Source organism: Lathyrus oleraceus, chromosome 5, assembly GCF_024323335.1.
Source record: "Lathyrus oleraceus cultivar Zhongwan6 chromosome 5, CAAS_Psat_ZW6_1.0, whole genome shotgun sequence".
Classification (NCBI taxonomy): Eukaryota; Viridiplantae; Streptophyta; class Magnoliopsida; order Fabales; family Fabaceae; genus Lathyrus; species Lathyrus oleraceus.
In genome coordinates this window covers 580501929-580526345 of record NC_066583.1, presented here as the reverse complement: position 1 = coordinate 580526345, position 24417 = coordinate 580501929, and the positions used below count along the sequence as shown (strand labels likewise).

The following is a 24417-nucleotide window of genomic DNA, read 5'->3' as shown; positions in this document are numbered from 1 at the left end:
AAATGAAAAAGGAGGACATGATCTGAAAGAAAAAATGGCGTAGAGCACGAATCTGACCTCAATTTCAACTAACTTCAAATATATAGAAAGATATGAGGAGTTGAATTTTAAGGTGTGTCAATTGAGTTACTTCGATTTGACCTTAAAGCAACTCAATCTTCTTGCCTACATTGGTAGGACTTCAGACAACCAAAGATCCAAGAGAATTGATGAGAATTGAGTGAGAACCGAAGAGAAGAAGATTTCTGAAAATTAACTTCAATGTTGTGCATAACTGGGTCTTGCTTGCTTCAAACTTGACTTTATCACACTCGAGGAGCTCACAGAAGTGGTTTGGCAATGGAACAAAGCTTTGGATCCTGGAGTTTTTGAATTTCCAAAGAGTGAGATTCAAACTCAATTTTCAAGTTGAAAATTCTCAAGTTTTCCTTTGAATTGTTAGGGTTTCAATTGAGGGGAAAAGTTGGCGCGCAAGGTGTGTTTGAAATGAGCTCAGAGGCCTTGTATTTATAGCATTTGGGATTGATAATTGCACACTTGAAAATTTGTTAAATTTGGCAATGTGATGCACAAGCTTGCATGGGCGTGTACGGGTCCATGAAGCAATCCATTTTGATCCAATTGCAACTGTACTGAAGTTCAAATGATGCTTGAATGGCAAGGCAATGTGAAATGGAGTTTTAGACATTTGATTTTTCCACTTGATGCAGACCTGTTAAGACCATGTGCATCCCTAGCAAACCTCATCCAAAATGCATGAAATAGGACTCTTTGGAAAGCTTAGATCAAGGGGAACAACTTTTATGTTGGGCACGTTTCCATTTTTGACTTGTATCATGGTGAATTTTGAGATGAAATTTTGAAAATTTCAACATGTTGAAAAATTTCCTAAGTGTAAGGTCATATATCTCAATATTCCACCTTGCTGAACTTTTTATGTGAGCTCCAAATGAGAACAGTGTCTTCATAAATGTTGTAGCTCTTTTAAAGACCTTAAAAGTGGTCACCAATTTCATGTCATTTGGATTTAGAATGATAGAGTTATTCATTTTTGAAGTTGAGGAAAATCGCCTGTTCAATGGTATATGGCAAAAATGACCTATAATGTATCCTCATATCACATGCTCATAAAAGTTGATTTAGCTCTCACTCCAAACATCAAAGTTGAGTTAGATATCTTGAATTTTATTTTGCAACTTGGAAATCTTTCATCTCATAAAAATTGAGCAAGTTATGGCCTTGGGAAGTTGACTTTCAAATTAGGGTTTAGACAAAATGACCTATAATGTTTCAACATAGAAAATGATTTTCCAAGCAAAACTAGCTCTAGGTCTCAACATGAAAGTTGTTTGGAATGTCATTTAGAGTAACGTTTCTCTTGAAATAATTTTCATATGGTGAAAATAGTAGGAGATAAGGTCTAGGGAGACCCAGTTTTGATCATATGAATTCATCTAGCCAACCACCATCAACCAACTTGCTAACCTCCAATTATCTTGACTTTCTAGGCTCATGGTAGATCATATATGGATAAGATGATGAATTTTTATACGTACCTTGAGAAATGTGATCAATTGGTGAGATAGCTTGTTAGAGAAGTTACTTAAGATACCCAGTCAAACTAGGGTTTCCAAGGCAAATCACCTCCAAATTCTTGAAGAATGCTTGATCAATATAACATGTAGAGATCATTGGGACTCATATATGATGCTTTGAGACATTGTGAATCAATCCTTGGTTGTGCTCTTAGCTATGGGGGTCTTAAATCCTAGATATGAACTTGATAGATCAATGATGATCATGTCCTACCTACAAAAGAGTTAGGCAAATGCAAAGACATATTTTTAGTATTGTGGTTAGTAAAATGATGATATACAAGTATGATACAATCACATAGTGCTTGATGATCTCTCCCAAAGCAAAATCAATGAAAGAGGGGTAAGGAGGATGCCAAGGTATGATCCTAATGCCAATGCATATGATGAAATTGCATGAGGGATCTTAGGGTCAAAATTGAGGTCTTACAGCTGCCCCTATTTAAGGACATTCTAACTGAGGAGGTGAAAGTTAAAATCTTTGTATTGATTTAGTAGAATGGGCTTAAATAACAACATCTGGAAACAAATTTTGATCCCTAAGAGACCTCATGATGCATATGATATGAATATGAAAGCAAATTCTTTGTGGGGAAATGTTGCCACAAAGGAAAATAAATCAGAGCGACCGAAAGTCCGCAGGAGCGTAATGCATTCCATAAGGAAAGCTCACCGGGTAAACAGAGACTCTGGGGGGAGGGGTAAAAGGGTTACGCGTAGGCCAGGCTACGACTTAAAAATGTTGTGGGACTCAGAGGAATTCCATAAAAAATTGAAAGACTCAGCCGGGGAAACAAAACATCTGCAGGGGAAACAAATAGATCAGGATAAAACTGACATACTTGAATCATGCAGGAAAAGCGATTTCACTAAAGAAATACGCACTCAATTCAACCGGGGATGAAATAAGCTTCAACACAGGAGGAGTAGAAATTTATTATCCACTGTCGGTTACTTGGTAAGGAGATAATAAAGATCTGACAGATAATGCATCTGTCACCAGCTAGGATGAACATATCAAGGATGACTCACTAGGAAACCTCCAGGAGGGTATACTCATTACCGATTACTGGGTAAGAATAGCCTTGCTGGGGAAAACTGCAGAAAAAAGGATTTACAACTACCAGTTATTGGGCAAAAAACCAAAGATGAGAATATTCGTCACCGATTAGGGTGAACATATCAAGGATAGACTCAAAGGAAAGAAAATTTGTCATCGATTAGGATGAACATATCAAGGATAGACTTGCCTGAGGATGTTAAGGAGGATACCCGTCATCGGTTAAGATGAACATATCAAGGATAAACCCACTAATTAAAAAGTAGGAATTATATCTATCGAATGCTGGATAGAAAACCAACAAAGAGAAAATCTGTCATCGGTTAGGATGAACATATCAAGGATAGACTCTGCGAGGAGAGAAATAGGAATTACATCTATCAGTTACTGGATAGACTACCATTGGAGAGAAAAATCTGTCACCGGTTAGGATGAACATATCAAGGATTAGCTCTACATGGGGGAAAGTAGGGTTTACAACTGCCGGTTACTGGGCAGAAGACCATAAAGAGAAGGAAACCCGTCATCGGTTAGGATGAACATATCGAGGATTAACTCTCTGGGGAACAAAATAGGGATTACAACTACCTTTTTACTGGGTAGAATACCAAAGATGAGAATATCCGTCATCAGTTAGGATGAATATATCAAGGATAAACTCAGACAGGGAAAGAAAATATCCGTCATCGGTTAGGATGAACATATCAAGGATATACTTTCAGTGAAACATAGAAATGAATCCATTGGGGACTCTACTGAGGAGAAAAACAAGGGTACTTTTGCCGGGTATTGGGCAAAAAGTAACAAACTGCAAACTAAGAAGCATATTACCAGTTACTGGGTAATAAACTCTTAGGGGACCCAAAACATCTATCTAGGTAAGATCTAGAAAGAAACGGTCAATCAAGACTCAAACCAATGAGGATATAACTCAAGGAGAGTGATTCCATATAGATAATCAACTAGGGAGGAAACTTAAATAATAATCATCCACGAGGAGAAAACTCAGTGGGGAAGGGAGAAAGGTTAAAGTCTTTCTGCTTAAGGGGCTGACACTCTACAATTGAGGGAGGACAGACACCAAACTTGTATGGGGATAAAGTACCGCTATAACAGAGAATGAGAAATTCAAACAATGAATCATTAATGATGCAATTATGCAATTATGAGATTATATGAGTATATATGTATATGTATATATGATGATTATGCTGACAAAACGATCACAAAGGATACAAAGGTGTCGCAAAAATGAATCATCGATACAATCCTCGGTCAATCCACAAAAGAGGGAGACAAATGCTGGAGAAAAGAGAGACCAACATCCCACAGGCTCAACCCTAGTCAGGGAAGGAGGAGATTTGCTGAGGAAAGGAGACGTTATCGAATCTGCGGGGAATTTTAAGTCAACACCATATTGAATGGGAGATAACCATACAGAGGATAAAACGCCAATAGCTGCTTAGAAACCAGGAGGAAACTCTGACTAGGAGTGATTCGGATGGCAACTAGTGGGGAAACCAAAGTTCTACTGCCATTACGCAAACTACTGAGGAAACCTTCCTCACTCTGCTGGAGATCAAAACTGGTTGGGTAATCACCGATTCTGCCGGGAACTTATGCACAAACTCCGATGGGGACAAACACTCCGCAGGGGAACCGGATCGACCAACTCGGCTGGGGATAACTGAGGGTTAACTGCTCGGGGGAACCATCAATGCTCTACACTTAGGGCTTGTTGTCTTTGAATTGTTATTGACATTTCTTTTTACTTGCTCTTAAAATTCATGCTTTTATATGTTAAAGAAAAATGATTTTGATTTAAAATTTTAATTTCAAAGATGATCATAATAAAATTTAAAACTATTTGGCTGAAGTAAATAAGAGTGGAAACAATTGGATAAAAGTTTAACTTTATTTAATAGAATGGTAGTCTGTAAGTGACAAGGCTCCATAGATTTTTACAAAGTTGAAAATGGTAATTTACATGGAAAAGGGTTACATTGAATACAAATGATCACTAATCTTTCCGCCAACTCTTGGTATCCGTTGTGCATTTGGCTGCTACTGGGGATGATGAATCGACATCAACCCTTGTGCTCAACAAAGTTTCTCCAAGACTAGAAGATCAGCAGGATGTAGTTACTTGCCAAAATCCCTAATTTATACATAAGCTGCCCCAGGGTGGGGTACTCAACTTATCGGGAAAATTCTTTTCTGTTTTATGTCTCTAATTTTTGCCTGGATCGCCCTTTCGGGTTTTCAATCCACCGAGACGCTCATTTTTGCCTAAGCCGCCCTTTCGGGTTTTCAACTTAGCGAGTTGTTCTTTTATTTTTAGGCAAAGTATTTCTTGACTGCATCTGTGTTCATAGGATGAGTGAACTCTTCACTATCCATAGTTGTAAGAATCAAAGCACCGCCTGAAAAGGCTCTCATAACAACATGTGGACCTTCATAATTAGGAGTCCTTTTGCCCCTAGAATCTGGTTTAAACGATAAAATCTTCTTGAGCACAAGGTCACCTTCTCTAAATACCCGAGGTCTGACCTTCTTATCAAAATCTTTCTTCATCCTTTGCTGATATAACTGACCATGACACATGGCAATCAATCTCTTCTCTTCAATTAAATTCAACTAATCGATCATGGTCTGACACCATTCAGCCTCAGTCAACTTGGCTTCCATGAGCAGACGTAATGATGGAATCTCAACCTCTACGGGGAGCACTGCTTCCATACCATATACAAGAGAGAAAGGGGTTACCCTTGTTGAGATGCGGATGGATGTATGATACCCGTGCAAAGCAAATGGGAGCATCTCATTCCAATCCTTATACGTTACAACCATCTTCTGAATAATCTTCTTGATGTTCTTATTTGCAGCTTCAACAGCCTCATTCATCTTGGGCCTGTAGGGAGAAGAATTATTATGTGCAATCTTGAAGTCTTTACAAAGAGCTTCCACCATATTATTATTCAAGTTCGATCCATTATCAGTAATGATCTTACTTGGCACACCATAACGACATATAATTTGATTCTTGATAAACCTTACAATAACTTGCTTGGTTACATTTTCATACGATGCCGCTTCAACCCATTTTGTGAAGTAGCCAATTGCCACCAGAATGAAATAATGTCCATTCAAAGCTTTGGGCTCAATCATGCCAATCATATCAATTCCCACATGGAAAAGGGCCATGGGGAGGAAATAACATTCAACAGTGTTTGAGGAACATGAATCTTATCTGCATATATTTGACACTTGTGGCATTTCTTCACAAACTTGTAACAATCAAACTCCATTGTCAACCAATAGTAAACTGCTCGCAACATCTTCTTCGCCATTGCATGTCCATTGGAATGAGTACCAAAGGAATCTTCATGGACTTCACTCATCAACAGGTCTGCTTCGTGTCTATCCACACATCTGAGCAGAACCATATCGAAGTTTCTCGTATAAATCACATCACCATTCAGGTAGAAATTTCCAGCTAATCTTCTCAAAGTCTTCTTATCTTTCAAAGATGTCCCAGACGGGTAAATATGACTTTGCAGGAAACACTTTATGTCATAATACCACGCCTTTTCGTCTTCGATCTTTTCAACAGCAAACACATGAGCTGGCCTATCAAGACGCATCACAGTCAAATTGGGAACCTCATTCCAATACTTCACTACAATCATTGATGCCAATGTTTCAAGAGCATCTGTCGTCCGATTTTCATCTCGAGGGATATGATGAAACTCAACTTTTGTAAAGAAAGTTGAAATCCTCCTCGCATAATCTCTATATGGTGTTAAACTGGGTTGATTCGTCTCCCATTCTCCTTTGATCTAATTCACCACCAAAGTTGAATCTCCAAATACATCTAAATGCTTGATTCTGAGATCAATGGCCTCTTCGAGCCCCATAATGCAAGCCTCATATTCTGCCATGTTGTTTGTACACTTGAAAGCCAATCTGGTTGTAAAGGGAAAATGCATGCCTTGAGGAGTAATAATCACTGCCCCAATGCCATTACAATATTGATCAACAGCTCCATCAAATACCATGCCCCAACGGGAACCAGGTTCTGGCCCTTCTTCAAGCAATGGTTCATCACAATCCTTTAATTTCGAGTATAAGATCTCTTCATCCGGAAAGTCATACTGCACTGACTGGTAATCTTCGATAGGTTGGTGATCACACTAAAATTTACGTATTTTTGACTCCGATTTCACATGCATTCTAGTTGTTTTATTATCATTTTATTGTGTTATTTCTATGTTTTTCTTTGTTTACAGGTTTTTACTTTAATCGGAGCCCCGATCGAGAAAAGGAGTGAAAAGGGGCTAAAAACCCTAAAATTCAGCATTTTGTGCTTATGGCCTACCCCATGGCGGGCGCCACAGACCAAGCCATGACGTGTCCAAGTCCAACTTCCTCAACTCCCACGTTTCCCCACTTCATCCACTAAGGCGCCCCACTTTGTGCTTGTGGCGGGCGCCACAAGAAGGAAACGGTTTCCTCTATTTTCAAGTTGAAGGGCATCCAAGTCAATTCCACCTTTTTTATTTGCTTATAAATAGAAACGCGAATTCAGTTTTACAAGCATCCAAACTTAGAGCAGAGGCAAACTCAGAAGCAACTTTGTTTCACTTAGGCATATATTCAGTATTTTATAGTGGTAATCGCTTCGCATTTGAGTGTTACCACAATTGTGTCATCAAGTCAGTGATAGAGTATGTAATCGACTTTGGAGCACTTTGGAAGGAAGTTAATCCTGCCGCCATTTTCTTTTCCGCATTGCAATTTACTCAGCCCTCCGATTGGAGCAGGTTTTTATTACTCGCCTTTACTTTATTTATTTCCCGCACTCACCTTTACTTTATTTATTTCCCGCACTCGCTTTACTTTATTTATTTCCCGCACTCGCTTTTACTTTATTTATTTCCCGCACTCGCTTTACTTTTATTTATTTCCTCGCACTCGCTTTAAATTATTTACTTTCCGCACTCGCACTACTTTTATTTATTTTAATGCACTTTTACTTTACCATGTCTAGCTAAATTTATAAGGCTAGAATGTAAGGATCGTAATTAAACCAGTAATCCGTACAATTGTTCGTAGAAACACATAAAGGGCTATTTTAACTTTCAACTTAAGTTTTCCCGCACTTCAATTCCATTGGGTAAGATCGAAAGCCGTCCAACGTCTTTATAAACTTAATTGTTTTTAACTATTTCAAAAACAGCGAAAGCGCTTTGTTTAGTTCATTAGGAGTTTTTAACATCAAGAAGAAAAGAGATTTTAAAACTATTTTCGGACGCGTTTATAAGTTTAGAGTCTGGTTCGTGAGAACCTCTTTTGGTTAAGAAATCCAGGTTATAATACTTTTCAACTTAGTCAAGATACTATATTTTTTAAAAATAGGTTTACTACTCTAACGCAATGCGCGCCTTTTTATAAGTGACAATAAGAGGGTTTGATTAGGGAGTACAACTCGGTTCTGAATACGTGAAAGCGACAGTTCCTATTAAATTAGTTCTTTTCAAAGTAGGAAACATTGCCCATAAGTAGTTCTATTAGCAAGTACTTGGATTATCAATTGATTACGTGAATTACATTCGACCCTGTCTTTATTAATTATATTCTATTTCAATACTTTACTTTTTATTGCACACTACAAAAACACTTATTTTGATTACCTTTGATAAACACCATAGCAACAGATAACGATAGCTTGACACTTGGTCTCTGTGGATACGATAATCTTTTATATTACTCTGACGCGTTCGTATACTTGCGAACACCGCATCAAGTTTTCCAACGCATCAAGTTTTTGGCGCCGTTGCCGGGGACCAAATTCGTCAAATTTCATTTTCCTGTTGTTATATCGTTTAGACTTAGGTTATTTCCCTCCGGTCAATGCGAAGAACTCGCAGCACCGGAAGTTTAAGCTTAGTATACCCTCTGGCGGAACCTGAACGTTACGCTCGCGCACGTTTATTCTTTCATAGAATTAAGAGAGCTATAGCCGAAGATCAAAACCAAAGACCTCTTAAAGATTTCGCTCAACCGTCTAATGAAGAACCTAGTTCTAGTATAGTAAACCCAATCATACCAGCTAATAATTTTGAACTTAACCCATCCCTGTTACAACTAGTGCAACAGAGACAATTCGCGGGTCTCGCTACCGAGAATCCAAACCAACATTTAAAAATATTTCTTCAATTAGCAGATACTTTTAAAACCAATGGAGCTTCTCCTGAGGCAATACGTTTAAGATTATTTCCTTTTTCCCTCAGAGATAAAGCCCTATCATGGTTAGATTCCCTTCCACCCAATTCCATTACAACTTGGGATAACCTTAGAAGAGTTTTTCTTGCTAGATATTTTCCCCCGAGTAAGACCGCCGTTCTTCGAAACCATATAACTAGATTTACCCAAAACCATGGAGAATCGCTGTTCGAAGCTTGGGAGAGATATAAAGAGTTGTTACGAGCATGCCCACATCATGGTTTAGAAAATTGGTTAATCATTCAAACCTTCTATAATGGACTTCATTATAACACAAAGATGACCATCGACGCTGCCGCAGGCGGTGCTCTGATGAACAAACCTTATCCTGAAGCTAGTGCCCTCATTGAAGACATGGCTCAAAACCATCAATCATAGGAAGTCGAACGAGCGACAATTAAGAAGAAGGAAGCCCAAGGAGGAGTGCATGAACTAAGCTCTATAGACATGATGCAAGCTAAAATGGACCCATTAGCCCTTAAAGTCGAGCATATATACATAAACCCGAATACTGTAGCCGCAGTTTCGTCGGATTGTGAGATATGTGGAGCCAAAGGACACCAATCTACCGAATGCCGTCTATTGAACGAAACCCACTCTGAGCAAGTGAACTACACCCAAGGGAACCCATACTCGAATACCTATGATCCTGGATGGAGGAATCACCCTAACTTCTCCTATAAAAACAATAACCCTATTCAAAATAATGCACCTCTGAGACCTAGTTATCAAGCCCCTAGATCAAATCAACCTATGCAACCTGTACCACCAAAGCCGAGCCTTGAGAAAATTATGGAAAATTTTATCACCGCTCAAACCCAACAAAACAAGGAGTTCATGAACCAAAACATTCATGTTAACGAATTGATTACTCAGTTAGGAACCAAGGTTGACCAAATAGTTACTCATACCAAGATGCTTGAAACCCAGATATCTCAGGTAGCTTTAAACCAAGCCCCTCAGACTACACCTGGAGGACAATTCCCTGGACAACCTCAACAAAATCCGAGAGGACAAGCCAATGCCATTACCCTAAGAAGTGGGAACGCTTATGATGAGCCACCAAACCCAAGATTAAGTGAACCCGAAACTTCTAAGGAATGTACCAAACCCCTGGACGAAGTAAAGGAACCAGAGGAATCTGAAAACCAGGAAGGTCGAGATAAAGGAGAAGAACCTAAAGATAAAATTTACGTACCACCCCCACCATATAAACCACCTATACCATATCCCCAAAGACTCAAACAAACCCAGATCAATAAACAGTACCAAAAATTTATTAAAGTTATAGAAAAACTTCATGTAGAAATCCCTTTCACAAAAGCCATCACCCAAATACCTTCTTATGCAAAGTTTCTGAAAGACATCCTTACCAACAAACGTAGACTTGACGATCCGAAGCCTTTAGAATGTAATGCTATTTCCGAGGACAAATTAGCAAAGAAAGATAAAGATCCTGGAAATTTCTCCATTCCTTGCCTTTTGGGTAATCATGTCATCGAAAAAGCTTTTCTAGACTTAGGAGCTAGTGTGAGCTTAATGCCTTTAGCGGTTTGTGAGAGGTTAAACTTAGGAGAATTACAATCCACTAATATGTCACTTTAGTTAGCCGATAGATCTGTCAAATATCCGATAGGCATTCTGGAAGATGTTCCTGTTAGGATAGGTCAGTTATTTATCCCTACTGATTTTGTCGTCATGGACATCAAAGAAGATAATGATATACCAATTCTTCTAGGTAGACCATTCTTATCGACTGCAGGAGCCATAATAGATGTCAAGAAAGGAAAGTTGACATTTGAGGTAGGTGACGAAAAAATAGAATTTATACTTTCGAAATTTCTTATGGCACCTGTGATGGGAGACTCGTGTTATGCCTTAGATATCATTGATGAATATGTTAGAGAATTAGAACAAAAAGAAATTATAGAAATTATTAAGTTACCATCAACCCCCATAAAGGAAGATGATGACTTTAAAGAACCTTACATCGATGATAACCTTTACGAACGTTTATCCCTTACTCCAGATCCTATGCCATGCCCTAAGAAACCAACCTTAGAACTTAAGGAACTGCCTAAGAACCTGAGATATGAGTTCCTCGATGAAAAGATGAACCGCCCAGTTATAGTCAGTGCTACCTTGAGCCAAGAGGAGACGAACTAACTTTTAGACGTTTTACGAAGATATCCCTCAGCCTTAGGATATAATATCTATGACCTGAAAGGTATAAGCCCATCCGTATGCATGCATCGGATTTCGCTCGAAGAAGATTCAAAACCCTCTAGGGAGCATCAGAGAAGAATAAACCCTATAATGAGTGATGTTGTTAAGAAGGAAGTTCTTAAGTTACTTGAGGCAGGTATAATCTATCAGATCTCAGATAGTAAGTGGGTGAGCCCTGTGCATGTAGTACCTAAAAAGGGAGGCATCACAGTCGTGCAAAACGATAAAGGCGAACATGTAGCAAAACGTTTAGAAGGAGGATGGCGGATGTGTATAGATTATAGAAAATTAAATAAAGCAACTAGGAAGGACCATTTCCCTTTACCGTTTATAGACCAGATGTTGGAGCGTCTAGCCAGACACTCTTACTTCTGTTATTTAGATCGGTACTCTGGATTCTTCCAAATACCTATTCACCCCGAAGATCAAGAAAAAACTACCTTTACATGCCCCTATGGAACCTTTGCCTACAGACGAATGCCTTTCGGCCTCTGTAACGCCCCAGCTACTTTCCAATGCTGCATGATGTCAATATTCGCAGATTACCTAGATGGTATCATGGAAGTGTTTATGGATGATTTCTCGGTTTGCGGATTCAATTTTCATAATTGTCTTGCTAACCTTGAGAAAATCCTGGAGAGATGCGTGGAGGTGAACCTCGTGCTAAATTGGGAAAAATGTCATTTCATGGTGACCGAAGGAATAGTTTTAGGACATATAGTTTCCGAAAAAGGTATAGAGGTAGATAAAGCTAAAATAGAAGTTATAGAAAACCTAAAACCCCCAAAAACCATCAGAGAAGTCCGAAGCTTTCTTGGACACGCTGGATTCTACCGGCGTTTTATTAAGGACTTCTCCAAAATAACTAAACCGTTAACCAGACTTTTAATGAAAGATGCTGAATTCATTTTCGACGAAAAATGTAATGACGCATTTAATCTTTTAAAGCAAGCATTAGTCTCTGCACCCATTATGAAACCGCCCGATTGGTCGGAACCTTTTGAGATAATGTGCGATGCTAGTGATTATGCAGTTGGAGCCGTTCTAGGACAAAGAAAAGATAAAAAATTACATGCCATTTATTATGCCAGTAGAACCCTAGATGCTGCCCAACTTAATTACGCAACAACCGAAAAAGAATTACTCGCTGTAGTTTTCGCTATAGAAAAATTTAGATCTTATCTAGTAGGAGCAAAAATTATTGTTTACATCGATCATGCTGCCATTTGTTACCTATTAAGTAAAAAAGATGCCAAGCCCAAGTTACTCCGATGGATTCTATTACTACAAGAGTTTGATTTAGATATAAGAGATAAAAAAGGCACTGAAAATATAGTAGCCGATCACCTTTCTAGGCTAGAACATCTAAAACCAGAACTAGTACCTATAAACGATGATTTCGCCTATGATAGACTGATAGCTAAAGTAGAAACCATTGAAGACAATAACCTAGATCCTTATAAGCATTCCCAAAATTCCTTAGCAATAAATAACGTACCCTGGTATGCAGATTTCGTTAATTACCTAGCTGCTGATATAGTACCCCCTGATCTTGACTACCACCGCAAGAAGAAATTCTTCCACGATGTGAGAAACTTCTATTGGGACGAACCGCTCCTTTTCAAAAGGGGTAAAGATGGCATTTTTCGCCGTTGCGTTCCAGAAGAAGAGGTAAATAATATTATCGAGCATTGTCATTTTGCACCCTATGGTGGACATGCGAGCACCTCAAAGACATACACCAAGATTCTTCAAGTTGGCCTATTCTGGCCTACCATGTGGCTTTTGATGTCTATGCTTACATTGTCAAATGTGATAGATGCCAACGCACTGGAAACATTTCAAGACGTGATGAAATTCCCTTAAGAAAAATTCAGGAAGTAGAACTCTTCGACGTATGGGGTATAGATTTCATGGGACCCTTTCCACCATCCTTAGGAAACAGGTATATCTTAGTAGCTGTGGACTATGTGTCTAAGTGGATTGAAGCTATAGCCGCACCCACAAACGACACTAGGGTAGTAATCAAACTATTTAAAAACTATATATTCCCTAGATTTGAAACACCATGTTTAGTCATAAGTGATGGAGGATCACACTTTATATCAAGAATATTTGACAAACTTTTAAGAAAATATGGAGTTAGGCATAGAGTAGCAACACCGTACCACCCACAAACTAGTGGCCAAGTAGAAGTATCTAATAGGGAGATAAAACAAATCCTAGAGAAAACTGTTTCTATTTCTAGGAGAGACTGGTCTCAGAAGCTTCAAGAAGCATTATGGGCCTATAGAACCGCTTTCAAAACCCCTATAGGAACTACCCCTTACCAACTAGTTTATGGAAAATCATGTCACTTACCATTCGAATTAGAGAATAAAGCCTATTGAGCCATTAAAACTTTGAGTTTAGACTACCTAGCCGCTGGAGAAAAGCGTACCCTAGACATTCATAAATTAGAAGAACTTAGGCAATCTGCCTACGAGAATGCAAAAATATATAAAGAGAGGACAAAAGCCTATCATGACAAAAGAATAGTAAAGAAAAACTTCAATGTAGGCGATTCTGTTCTCCTTTTCAACACTAGGTTACGACTCTTCCCTGGAAAGCTACGTTCAAGATGGACTGGTCCTTTTGAAGTATCCAAGATTCTGAGATCCGGAGCCGTAGAAATCAAGAACGATACCTGTAGTCCATTCATTGTAAATGGACAAAGACTGAAGCTCTATGAAGGAGAAGACATTCCAGCATACTACTCGAGCCACACCCTAATTGATCCACCGATTCATACTACTACAGGTGTATAAATTCTAACCGTCAAGCTAATGACGTTAAACAAGCGCTGCGTGGGAGGCAACCCATGGTTTTTCTTTTCATTTTACTTTTTTTTCGCATTTATTTACATTTATTTTTATTTTTATTTTATTTTATCTTATTTTGCATTGAGACTAAAGTTTGAATGGTTTGTATTTTCAGGATCACTTTCCTAACTTTTGCAGGATGTAAGGTTTTGATGACATGCATGTTGCCTATAGAGACAATGCTCAGAGGGAGCGCTACATTGCTTTATACCAGCGCCCTATGGCACCCACACGTTACCCTGATCAGCATTGTATGGAGGCACTGGGTATCGAACCTAGTATCCAATTCCTTAGCCACCAGCTCCGCTGGGACGAATTTGTTGATGACTTGAGTAACACATATAGGAACCTGACTTTGGAGTTCCTGAGTTCATTCGATTACGACCCATATTCTGGACCAAATGGGTATGCTGCCTTCAGGCTCTTTGGAGTTGAGTACTCCTTCAGCCAGAAAGAGTTCGGCGACTTATTAGGTTTCCAGACTACTCCTGATGCTATCCCGGAGACACCTTTGGGATATTTCCTGGGTAAGGAAGTGGAGAAGTTTTGGAGTGATATATCAGGTGGCGGAAGCCAGGATCCATCTACACAGTTATCTTATGTCATACATAACCCAACCTTCAGATATTTTCAGATGATATTAACACATTCCTTCTTGGGAAGACAGGATGCAGAGACACTACTGAGTGAAGAGGAGATCTTCCTATTATTTTGCGCATCCCAGTCTCGCCCAGTAGCATGTGGGAACTTTTTATTGAATAATCTCAGTGGTATCTCTAGATCCACCGAAGGAGTCATCCATGTTGGTGGAATCATCACACAGATTGCAGTCACTTTGGGTTTGTCTCGCAAGCTGTTGCATCTTCGGACCTAATGTGGATATACTACCATGGACATCGATTTCTGTTTGACCAGAGGATTGATGAGGAGAGCCTCTTTCCACCCATGTCAGTTCCAACTGCTAGTCGACAGTGAGGCCATCCATTACTTCACATTGCCAGACCCTATGATGACCAGTGTGCATGATCCAGCGAATTGGAGTTATGCTCTAGAGGGCCAGGGAGAGACCGTTGAGGAGCCGAGATCGCCCCCAGTTGCTGAATACACACCGCACCATCTTCTTCTTCTGCAGGTACCACTCTTGGCTTCTATATTACAGAGGAGATGTGGCGTGACCACCTGGCTAGAGAGCAAAGGCGTGACGACCTACTCTCTACCCTCCAGCAACAAATGACGGATAATATGAACTTCATGCAACAATCACAGCGGAGGACAGATAGGTCTTACGACACTGTTCTACAGTCTCTGCAAGTGATCACAGACTCACAAGCCCGTCAGCAACAATACCACCAGAGACACATGGCACTAATTGAAGCCACCCAAGGTACCATTTTAGGTCACCTTCGAGAGGTGAGGACCGCTCAGGATGCCCTGCAGGCGAGGATGGATCAGAGAGACCGTCGTCGTACCCGATCCCGTCGTCCACCTCAGGATGGCGAGGACACTAGTGGTCAGCAATAGGTTGCCAGGTAACTCTTCCCTTATCTTATTTCGACACATTGGGGACAATGTTCGATTTAAGTGTGGGAGGATCATTTATCATTTTCCTTTTATTTTCAGTTTTATTTGCTGTTTTTAGACTGTTTATTTCCTTTTAGTTGTTTAATTTCCCTTTTAGTTGTTTATTTTGCTTTTTAGTATAATGCATGAGTCTGACGAGTCACCAAATATAGTAGATCCTTAGTACAATCCTACCTCCCCATACCTTTAGCCCCACCAAAATTTTTTTGCAAAAGAAAATAGTGTTATTTCGTAAGTTTTCAGGTTTTAAGGACATGTTTTGAGTAAGGATGCGGTGACTTGGGAGAACTTTGCGAAACATCAGTATCTGTTTTAGCACCATAAGCTTCGTAAATATAGGAATCATTCCCGAAACCCCATATACCATGGCCTTAATCATCATTTCCGTATAAGTCCTTAGTAGTTTATCTCAGCAGTCAGCTCCGGCCTACGCATCCTCTACGTAGGGGACCGATGTAAATAAGTGAATGATCCAGAAAAACAAAAAAATAAAAGAAAGCAAAAAGGCAACTCCGGTATAGGTGACCCTCACAAAGTCATTTAAACGAAAGAATTGTAAAAAATTGCTACAAAAAGAAAAAGAAAAAAGAAAAAGAAAAAGAAAAGCAGTACTCACTGTTAGTTGGTTCAGAGGTATCTGGCACTGAACTCGGTAGGACGGATTACGATCCGATCCCCCACAACTACAGTTGGGTCCAATAAAAGGGTTTACACATGTTTATGTGCCAGAGACCCCAAGCTCTGATCATAATCACTAACAGGTCACTCTACTATGAAGCATGTACGGATAACGGGCTTAATGTGATTGCGCCTGAATGAAAAGGACACAAAAAGAGATGAAGAGGCAGGCCTAGGTATTGTGGGATAATATGGGTTGGTTAATATAGGAATGAAGTTTATGTCCGTATTTGCGGATTAGTGTCATCATGATACCCTTAGTTCACTCAGTTAGTACCTATCACTGCATCCCGACTTGAACTTAGAATTTTTACCTGAAGCACTCGTTTACACAAATTTTCTTTTATGAGCTTTTCAATGTTTTGCTTGAGGACAAGCAAAGGTTTAAGTGTGGGAGAGTTTGATCACACTAAAATTTACGTATTTTTGACTCCGATTTCACATCCATTCTAGTTGTTTTATTATCATTTTATTGTGTTATTTCTATGTTTTTCTTTGTTTACAGGTTTTTACTTTAATCGGAGCCCCGATCGAGAAAAGGAGTGAAAAAGGGCTAAAAACCCTAAAATTCAGCATTTTGTGCTTATGGCCTACCCCATGGTGGGCACCACAGACCAAGCCATGACGTCTCCAAGTCCAACTTCCTCAACTCCCACGTTTCCCCACTTCATCCACTAAGGCGCCCCACTTTGTGCTTGTGGCGGACGCCATAGCCTTGTGGCGGGCGCCACAAGAAGGAAACGGTTTCCTCTATTTTCAAGTTGAAGGGAATCCAAGTCAATTCCACCTTTTTTATTTGCTTATAAATAGAAACACGAATTCAGTTTTACAAGCATCCAAACTTAGAGCAGAGGCAAACTCAGAAGCAACTTTGTTTCACTTAGGCATATATTCAGTATTTTATAGTGGTAATCGCTTCGCATTGGAGTGTTACCATAATTGTGTCATCAAGTCTGTGATAGAGTCTGTAATCGAGTTTGGAGCACTTTGGAAGGAAGTTAATCCTGCCGCCATTTTCTTTTCCGCATTGCAATTTACTCAGCCCTCCGATTGGAGCAGGTTTTTATTACTCGCCTTTACTTTATTTATTTCCCGCACTCGCCTTTACTTTATTTATTTCCCGCACTCGCTTTACTTTATTTATTTCCCGCACTCGCTTTTACTTTATTTATTTCCCGCACTCGCTTTACTTTTATTTATTTCCTCGCACTCGCTTTAAATTATTTACTTTCCGCACTCGCACTACTTTTATTTATTTTAATGCACTTTTATTTTACCATGTCTAGCTAAATTTATAAGGCTAGAATGTAAGGATCGTAGTTAAACCAGTAATCCGTACAATTGTTCGTAGAAACACTTAAAGGGCTATTTTAACTTTCAACTTAAGTTTTCCCGCACTTCAATTCCGTTGGGTAAGATCGAAAGTCGTCCAACGTCTTTATAAACTTAATTGTTTTTAACTATTTCAAAAACAGCGAAAGCGCTTTGTTTAGTTCATTAGGAGTTTTTAACATCAAGAAGAAAAGAGATTTTAAAACTATTTTCGGACGCGTTTATAAGTTTAGAGTCTGGTTCGTGAGAACCTCTTTTGGTTAAGAAATCCAGGTTATAATACTTTTCAACTTAGTCAAGATACTATATTTCTTAAAAATAGGTTTACTACTCTAACGCAATGCGCGCCTTTTTATAAGTGACAATAAGAGGGTTTGATTAGGGAGTTCAACTCGGTTCTGAATACGTGAAAGCGACAGTTCCTATTAAATTAGTTCTTTTCAAAGTAGGAAACATTGCCCATAAGTAGTTCTATTAGCAAGTACTTGGATTATCAATTGATTACGTGAATTACATTCGACCCTGTCTTTATTAATTATATTCTATTTCAATACTTTACTTTTTATTGCACACTACAAAAACACTTATTTTGATTACCTTTGATAAACACCATAACAACAGATAACGATAGCTTGACACTTGGTCTCTGTGGATACGATAATCTTTTATATTACTCTGACGCGTTCGTATACTTGTGAACACCGCATCAAGTTTTCTAACGCATCAGTTGGTGAGCCAAATGGTCAGCCAAGATACTACCTTTGATCTCCTTCTGAGATCGGTATTCAATATCATACTCGGATAACAACATCTGCCATCGGGCAATCCTCCCAGTTAAAGCAGGCTTCTCAAAAATATACTTGATTGGATCCATTTTGGATATCAACCAAGTGGTATGATTCAACATATATTGACGCAGACGCTTAGCAGCCCAAGCCAATACGCAACAAGTCTTCTCTAGCATAGAATACCGAGTCTCACAGTCGGTGAACTTCTTACTGAGGTAGTAAATTGCAAATTCTTTCTTTCCAATTTCATTTGCTGACCAAGAATACAACCCATACTATCTTCAAGCACAATCAAATACATGATCAATGGTCTTTCTTCAACAGGTGGAGACAAAATCGGAGGTTCAAGAAAATATTCTTTGATACTATCAAAAGCTTTCTGGTAGTCTTCGGTCCAATCACAAGACTGATCTTTCCGAAGAAGCTTGAATATAGGCGCACATGTGGCAGTCATGTGTGAAATGAATCTTGAGATATAATTCAAGCGGCCGAGAAACCCTCTGACTTGTTTCTTAGTTTTGGGGGCAATCATCTCTTGTATTGCTTTGACCTGGGTAGTATCAACTTCAATACCCTTCTCGCTGACAATAAAGCCCAACAACTTACCAGAACGAACACCAAAGGTACACTTATTGGGATTCAAGCGGAGTTTATACTTCCTCAAACGCTGGAATAGCTTCAACAAATGCTCAACATGTTCTTCTTCATCAATCGATTTAGCAATCATGTCATCGACATAAACTTCAATATCTTTATGCATCATATCATGAAAAAGAGTAGTCATTGCTCTTTGGTAAGTTGCACCAGCATTCTTCAAACCGAAAGGCATCATTCTATAACAGAATGTTCCCTAAGGTGTAATGAATGTGGTCTTCTCCATATCTTCGGGTGCCATCTTGATCTGATTATATTCGGAAAATCTATCCATAAACGAAAAGACTTTGAATTTAGCAGTATTGTCTACCAACATATCAATGTGTGGCAGAGGGAAATCATCTTTCGGAATGGCTTTATTCAAATCTTTATAATCAATGCACATGCGGACTTTTCCATCTTTCTTCGGCACAGGCACAATATTGGCCACCCATTGCGGATAGTCGGTAGTCACAAGGAAACCGGCATCAATCTGCTTCTGCACTTCTTCTTTGATCTTCATTGTCATATCAGGATGCGTTCTTCTCAATTTATGCTTGACTGGCGGGCATTCTGGCTTCAACGGCAATCTATGCTCCACGATCTCAGAATCCAAACCAGGCATGTCTTGATAGGACCAAGCAAACACATCTGAATACTCTCGAAGAAGATCAACCAACCCCTTTTTCGCATCTGGACACAGTCGAGACCCAATCTTGACTTCCTTCACATCATATTCGGAACCCAAGTTGACTAACTCAATCTGCTCTTCGAATGGCTGAATGGCTTTTCCTACATGCTCAATAAGACGAGACAATTCATCACTCACTTCTTCGTCACTTTCCTCCTCAGCCTCAAACACAGGGAATTCAAAATTTGGAGAAGGAGAAGGATCATTATATTCAATGGGGTTAGGAACCAACCTGCATAATGATTTGATATTTTGATTTTAGAGAAGAGAATTTGTGACCAAATATTATGAAGATGGATAATTATATTATTTATTTATGTTTTTTCTGATTACCATTTTCAGAATAAAGCAAAAAGTAAAAAACAAAACATCATAGATGTGGATGAATAGAATTAATTTTATTGATGATCAAATTTGAAATGCCTAACAATGCTCACTTCCCCCTTAGGCATAGGAGAAGGATTTTTTTAAAAACAAATAAAATAAATTACTTAGATCGATGCAAAATAACAGGAATATCAACAGCAGTCCAATTGTTGCAAGCCTTTCCATGTGTCACAAAATTGGTGTGGTTTTCTTCGTCATCCTCTAGCACAACAGCTAAGTGTTGTTCATTGCCATGAATAAATCCTCCGCTATGGAAACTAAGTTGCATATCCTCTAATCTAGCTGTTGATGAACCTTGCTAAAAACCCAGACCGGCTCTTCCCTTATTGTCGGAGACCTCTACCATGCGCCCCCACTGATCCACACTACCTTCTTCAACAATATTCCTTGCATCTTTTAATGAGGACACAGGTGCCCCAACCCTCTTTTCAGTAGCAATAGATAAAGCTTGGAACGGAGTTCCAACCTCATCCTCAGCTTTAACGTAAGAGAAAGATGACAGGTGAATAACCAACAGCGCCTTTTCCCCGCCAACGATTATAAGCTTCCCATTCTTGACAAATTTGAGATTCTGATGTAGTGTGGAGGTAACAGCTCCCGCCTCGTGGATCCATGGCCTTCCCAACACACACTGCAGGACGGGTGGATATCCATTACTTGAAAAGTAATCTGGAAGTCACTTAGACCTGTCTTCACTAGAAGGTCCACTTCTCTTATCACTATTTTGCGTGAACCGTCAAAATCTTTGACGATTACACCACTATACCTCATAGGCTCTCCTTTATATGACAGCTTTGAAAGAGTTGACTTCGGCAGCACATTCAACGAAGACTTAGTGTCAACCAGTACATTGGATAAAGCATCGTCTTTGCAATTCATCGAGATATGCAAAGCCAAATTATGATTCCTACCCTCCTCGGGGAGTTCTTCATCACAGAAACTGAGATTATTATAGGAAGTGATGTTAGCCACAATATGATCAAAATGATCCACCGTAACATCATGTTCCACAAATGCTTGCTCTAGAACTCTCTATAGTGCTTCTCTATGCGCTTCTGAATTCATAAGCAGAGACAATACTGAAATCTTTGAGGGAGTTTGGAGCAGCTGCTCCCCTACATTAAACTCACTCTTCTTTATCATCCTAAGTACCTCATCATCATCATTAGTCTTCAAATTGCTGGATTCACCAGACTGACGCTTTAAAGCATTAACTGGATCTACTGCAGGCACTTCCACCTTCTTACCAATTGTTGAATCTTCCACATCTTTTAGGAACACCGACTCAATCACTCGACGGCTATGGGTCACCTTAGTAACATCAGCAATGCTCATGACAGAACTGGTCGTAGGCAATGGAACCTCTTGACCATCCTTTACCATAGTTGCATTATACTGATACGGACAGCCTTATCGGATGAATACAGGACTGGGCCCGCTAACCGTATGACCAACGGTGATACCGATCTTTGACTGATATTATTACTGTTGTCATATTGAATCACCACCCTCTCGGGGTTCTTAAACACTGGAATGATAACATCCACATCTTCATCTACATGACGAGATTGAACAATCTGAATCATACCCTCATCCATCAACCGCTGGATGTCTCTTTTTACAATCATACAACCCCTCGGATTGACACTGCAGATAGCACCACCATCATGGTCATGCTCACAATCGCTCACCATAAAAATGTCCTTATGCATCGTCACCAAAGACCTTCTGATGAAATGGACATCAAACACTTTGAACTCCCCAAGACAACCATCTACCATATTAACAGATGAATTTCCATGGGCTGGTAGTGGGTTTGCTTTCACATTAGGTGTGCGGTCTTCGAAGGACACCATTCCACTTTTTACTAGCTTCTGAACTTCGTATTTGAGCGGATAACAGTTCTCAATGTCGTGTCTGGGTGCTCCTTGATGAAAAGCACAACGGAGTTCAGGCTTGTACCACCATGGGAGTGGTTCTGGAATTTGTGGCGGATTCCTCGGTTGGAGTAGATTCTTGAGAACCAGTGATGGATAAAGCTCTGCATAGGTCATAGGAATTGGGTCAAAAGACACCTTCTTCCTCTCGAAAGTTTGTTGGTATTGTTGTTGTTATAGGTGTTTGTTCGTTGTTGTGGTTGTTGCTGTTGACGATGTTGTTGTTGAATTGGTGTTGACTGACTTGTGGAAAATACAGGAATTACGGAGGATACTTGAAGATGGTGTTGACAGGATGGTTGATTCCTTTTGGTATAAGGCCTGCTCTGCCTCCCACTAGTTATTGTGTTGGCTTCACTGTCTTTTTTCTTCCCAAAACTATTGTCGTATCTCTTGGTTGACGATACCTCCTCTTTTGACAACTGTCCTTCTCGGACACCTTCTTCAAGCCTCATCCCCATGTTTACCATTTCGGTAAAATCATTGGGGGCACTGGCAATCATGCGTTCATAGTAAAATGAACTCAGGGTCTTCAAAAAGATATTGGTCATCTCATTCTCCTCTAAAGGAGGGGTGATCTGAGCAGCTAATTCTCTCCACCTATGCGCATACTCTTTGAATGTCTTCTTATCATTTTGAAACATAGACCTCAATTGGTCTCTATCAGGCGCCATATCCACATTATACTTGTACTGTTTAACAAATGCTTCTCCCAAATCATTGAAAGTGCGGATGCCTGCACTGTCCAACCCCATATATCATCTGAGCGCAACACCAGTCAGACTGTCTTGGAAGTAGTGGATTAACAGCTGATTGTTATCTATTTGGGTAGACATTTGCGGGCATACATCACCAAGTGACTGAGCGGACATGAGTTCCCTTTGTATTTTTCAAAGTCAGACACTTTGAACTTTACTGGAATCTTCACATTTAACACCAGACATAATTCAGCAACACTCTTTCCAAACAGGTCCTTACCTCTCAACGTTTTCAACTCCTTGCGTTGCTCAAGAAATTGATCTTTCATCTCATCCATTTTCTCATAAACGTCCGGGCCCTTAGATGGCTCAGAATGATAAATGGTGTCTTCCGCACGAGGTAAGGTGTGCACTACGGGAGGTGGCACAGACATGATCGGGCTAGATGTCGGCATGGAGGCAAATGTAGGCGTAAAGCCTTCAGGCACGAAATTTGGCGGCATTCCCCACGGGAATCCGACAGGCACGGTAGGCTTGAAATGAGCGGTAGCAGCAGGCATGGTAGAGGTAGCCACCTCTGAAATAACGGTCCTCTGAGGAGGAGGAGTTGCGGGTGTTGGAGAAGATTGGTTATGTGCAGCTAGAACTGACTCCATCATGGCAGTCAGGCGGGCGATCTCTTTTTTCAAGTCTCTGTTCTCTTGCTCAAGATGTTCCATGATTCTGGAGTGATTGGCGCGAGTATTATACCGATGAGTCAGCTTGGCTAAAGCACAGAAGAAACACCAATGAGACATCTGGCAAAAGAGAAACCTGCTTATGCAAATGATGCATGAAATGCAATGCTTGATTGTTTTTATTTTCAAAGAACTTACTATATTATTTACAAATATATATACATATATATATAACAACAATTGCAACAATTTGATATGACCATAAAAATCTCTTTTATTTATATAATTGGAAGGATTACACTGAGTACAACATCAGAAACCAAATGCAAAATACAAGAGAAAATGAGACTAGTCATCCTAAGGATCCCTAACAACAGCGTCAGAAGATCTGGATGCAGGTGCGTACTTCCTTCGAATGCGTCGAATCTCGGTCTCAAAATAAGCCTTCATCTGAGTCTTCAAGAGGACAAGCTGATCAACAATCTTCTTCCAAGCAACGGAAGGCTGAGGCATGCTAGAGGAATATGAGACCTCCGACTTTCTCTGTCTCTTAGTCACTCGGTTTTCAAGTAGCTCAATGAGTGTATCTTTGTCCTTAGACTCCAACTGCAACTCCTCATGCTTTCTACTCAAATCATGGAAACCCTCCTCCCACATATCCTTCTCTTGCTTCATCTTGGCGAGTGCGTCTTCCAACTCCTCTACATCTTGGTTAGGGAGAGTTAATGGCTCAACCACAACCTCAGACATAGGTCTCTCACAAGGATAAGGCATTGTCATACGGTGAACTGACTTGGTGTGTTTTTGCTTTGGAAAGCAAATGTCGCGGATAGCAAGAGTCGCCACCGACTTTTCTTTTATCCAATAAGGAAAGGCGGAAAAGAACAGGAAAGACCTTGATTAGATTTTGGGTTCGGGAGGTACATTATACAAAGGGAAGGTGTTAGCACCCTTTGCATCCATGGTTATCCATGGGCTCTTAATTGCT

The 24417-nt window shown here is 39.8% G+C and overlaps 1 non-coding gene across 1 annotated transcript; it reads right to left on the bottom strand.

Annotated features, from left to right (window-relative positions):
- Window positions 1-9057: 9057 nt before the first annotated feature.
- Window positions 9058-9164, bottom strand: LOC127088379 (small nucleolar RNA R71). The gene has a single exon (XR_007790218.1). It is a non-coding gene; the product is annotated as a small nucleolar RNA R71 (small nucleolar RNA).
- Window positions 9165-24417: the final 15253 nt, after the last annotated feature.